Source organism: Myotis davidii, unplaced genomic scaffold (genome assembly GCF_000327345.1).
Source record: "Myotis davidii unplaced genomic scaffold, ASM32734v1 scaffold580, whole genome shotgun sequence".
NCBI lineage: Eukaryota > Metazoa > Chordata > Mammalia > Chiroptera > Vespertilionidae > Myotis > Myotis davidii.
In genome coordinates, this window is record NW_006293313.1 from 1,481,889 (window position 1) to 1,485,592 (window position 3,704).

General features: G+C 52.5%; 1 protein-coding gene across 2 annotated transcripts in view; it reads left to right on the top strand.

Moving 5' to 3' along the window:
- Positions 1-3,704, top strand: part of LOC102768931 (chromosome unknown open reading frame, human C1orf105) — a 30,303-nt gene that overhangs the window by 3,768 nt on the left and 22,831 nt on the right. The gene's annotated exons all lie outside the window — the stretch shown is intronic.

A 3,704-nucleotide genomic window follows, 5' to 3' on the forward strand; every position in this document is an offset into this window, starting at 1 on the left:
ACAGAGACAAAAGATGGGAAGCCGAGCCAAGAGACACATGGAGACATAGGAGACAAAAATACAAAAAAGGAGATGGAAGGGGATAGGCATAAGCTCACAAAGAAGAAAGATAGGAAATGAAGACAAAGAACGGAGCCTAAACATCCCCCATGCAAATCTCTACTGTGGAGCGCCTTCTCTGTTAGTCATGACTGCCACCTGCCACTCCAGGCGGCCACTCATGATGCCCAGGACAGGAAAGTGTAATTGGATAGGTGGATGCGTGAGGCCAGGAGGCAACTCACTCAGAGCTCCACGGCAGGCGGAGCAGATGTGTGGGGGCCACTGCCAAGACCCTGCACCCCCTTTTCTGCTTGCCAGGCTTGGGTGTAACGGACTAGAGCCCCACAGTCACTCGTGGAGGGTGAAAGGCCACCCGACTCTCTGCTCTCCTGCCCCGTGGACTCTGTCTCCTTTCTGATCTGTTGTTTTCCAGTCTAATGAGTCTGAATAAAGGTGAGAACGTTATTGCCTTTGCATTTAGCAGCTCTGTGACAAAAAGCCCTGACTAGTGACATGATGCAGGGACTTAGCTGAGAAAATACACATGAAGGGCGACTTGCACTGTTCTCACCCCCGAGAATTCTAAGATTTCTCTCATTGACACTCAATTTTTGAAAGCTTGTGACCACCACAGAAACTACCTTGTATACGTCTAAGTTGTTCTCCTGTTGATACAGATCCAACATATATAACTATAAGACCATCTTAAAGGGAGGCAATCATGAACACCGGTGCCCTGAAATAAAATGGTAATAATAACCAAGTTTACTAAGTTAGGACGGCAGGTACATGGCTGTTGCTTATTTTGTGTGTGCGCGAAGTTTTTCCTAGTGAACAAGAAGATAATTTTAAAAACTACCTTCAGCTGCATAAAACTACGGAGGCGGCTGGTATTTTCAGAGATCAGGACAATGTTTAATTATCGTAGGGTTATTCTGGCCTATTGAAAATAGTTCTCTGAGCACCACTTTTTGTATTCGAAGGAATATAGGCATCTTTACCCCCTTACATGGATCCTAAGAGTCCACTGTCCCCATGACCCTTCAGCCAGAGAACTTTCTGGTGGACAAACTAAATAGATGAGCTATTCAACAAGCACCCTAACCTTTCTGGGCCACATTTTCCTCATGGTGTTCATTGAAGGGGTTGAGCCAGGTGACCACTCTCAGCTAAGGCAGGAGTGAAACGGAGAAAGAGGAATGGAGGTGCCGAAGGGAAGGGAGTACAGAGGCAAATTTGTCAGTGCTCCTTGAGTCGTGCTATTTTTAAAGTCACCATCTGCTGCTCCCATTTTCAGTTTTTGTTGTGAGACAGGTGTGTGTATGAGAGAGGGAGAGGGAGGGAGCGAGGGAGACAGAGAGAGAGAGAGAGAGAGAGAGAGAGAGAGAGATTTCTCTGTTTGTTTACCAAAGATTGAAGGGGACCAAGGACTTGGGCCATGAGCCGGATCTTGGGAACCTGGCAGATGTTGACCTCGATATCCAGATGTTTCCAGCTGTGACATGTGAAGAGCAAGCTTTGACTTCCTGGCCTGGCTGAAACCTGCATTAAACCTTGGCCAGGGGACAGAGGCTGCTGTCACTCTCCAGTCACAGCTGCCATCTGCTCTCCTGGGGACAGCTGCTTGGGAAAGGAGAACGCTCTAACATTTCCGAGCCTCTTTCCTCGGTGGCTGGGACTCTCTATAATACAACCCAGGGCCCAGGCTCTGAACCCTCCATTCCTGCCACTGCTAGGCTGGCCTTGAGGGAACCGAGAGTGAAGGGGACTCGGCAGCAGAGCCCGGCGGCAGAGAGGAGGCCGACAGAACCTGGGATCCCAAACTGTTTGCAGCAACTTCTTTGCATCTAGGCTCTTCCTGATCCCTCCGTTGGGCCGTTGCCTCTCTCCTTTCTGGAGGCCCAGAGTTCCGTTGCCTCTTCTATGACACCTGGTGCCCCCAACCTAGAATCGCAGATTCTGGGGGGCATCTCAGTCTCAGAACTCAGAGATGTGAGGGGCGGATGGAGGGGCTCAGCCCCAGGAGATCCCACCCTTAGAACCTCAGGGAAGACAGGGGAGAAGGCTGAATTGGCCCAGAAGCAGAGGAGTCAGCACAGGACACTTCCTCTCTAGTGTCTCTTCTCACTGCATCCCCCCTCCCACGGGACAATGCAGACACCCTGAGCTCTCCTGGTGCCGGCTGGTCATTCCTCTGTGTAGCTGCACAGCGTTTTCTGGGCTGGAATGCCCTCCACCTGCCCCCTCCTGTTCACCTGCCCAGGCACTGCCTCCTCTCTAACCTTCTCAGACCCCCCGCCCCCCCCCGGGGGCGGGGGGGCTCAATATACTACACGATTGTGCACAGCCTGCTGGGTGGTGACAGCTTAGAGGCTGTGTCTCATTTATCTCAGCGTCCCCAGTCCCTAATGAATGGGCAAATGAACGAGTTTGTATTCTCCCCTGGTCTTCCCTGGGGCCAGGAATTTTGTCACCGCCCCCTCCACATGGTAGCCTCACAGTAAGTGTGTTGTTGTTGGATGAATGAACCTAGTCATTCACACTCACACTGTAGCATTCCGACCCACAGCGCGGCAAGACTGAGTCGGTTGTTTTAAAGCAGCCGGTAAAAATGAAGTGTATTTTAAACATTTGGTGGAAGAGTCCAACGTTGCCCATAGTTTTCAGTCCTCACACCCCCAGTGTGAAGCTCCATGGGGACCCACCCGGCGGAGGTCACGGTAGGAGCACCCCAGGCACTCCCCACTTAGCTTAAACATGTCCCTCCTCCTCCTGTGTGCACACCTTCCAGGGCAGCAGGGCCAGCTCAGGGCCCAGGTGTCACAACAAGCCGATCCAGTGGCAGGAGAAGGCTCCTGAGCAGAGTGACGGTCTGTGGGTCCCAGGACCCTCCTCCCCATCATCTGCGCCTCCTGGGAGCATGTCTCAGGACGCTGCCGCCAGTGGGCATGAAGGAGGCGAGAGAGAACCCCAGGCAGAACAGGAGTCCCAAGTTCCCACTTGCTGCCTCAGGAGCCTGGGGCCGCAGGTGGTGATGCCTGGAAGCCTCCCTTCAGCCCGGCAGGAGTGAAGTCAGGAAGAAAGCAGTGCCGAGCAGACCAGGAGCTTTCTCGGGCCTGGCCCCAGGGCAGCCTCCCTCGCACCAGCTCTAGTTCTGCTCACGGCTTAAATTGTGACTCTCGGGAAGTGGAGCAAGGCCACCTGGTGCTGGACCAGGGGTGGGCAAACTTTTTGACTTAAGGGCCACAATGGGTTCTTAAACTGGACCGGAGGGCCGGAACAAAAGCATGGATGGAGTGTTTGTGTGAACTAATATAAATTCAAAGTAAACATCATTACATAAAAGGGCACGGTCTTTTTTTCAATAGTTTTATTCATTTCAAACGGATCCGGCCTGCGGGCCGTAGTTTGCCCACGGCTGTGCTGGACAGTGTATGCTGGAGAGTTAAGGCGTGAGAAAAGAGGGAGCTGCATTGGAGGGGCCAGTGAAAGGTTTGCGGAGGGAAGTCTTCTGTTCGCTTTCTCAAGCCATTGGAGGTCCTCATGTCCCCATAGTGGACCCTTGTATAAAATGGGGAGAGTGCAGCCCCTCAAACTACGTGCTCAAGTCGAAAAGACAGACCTTGGTTCAGTCCCCAACCCCCTCTGCCAGCTGTCGTATC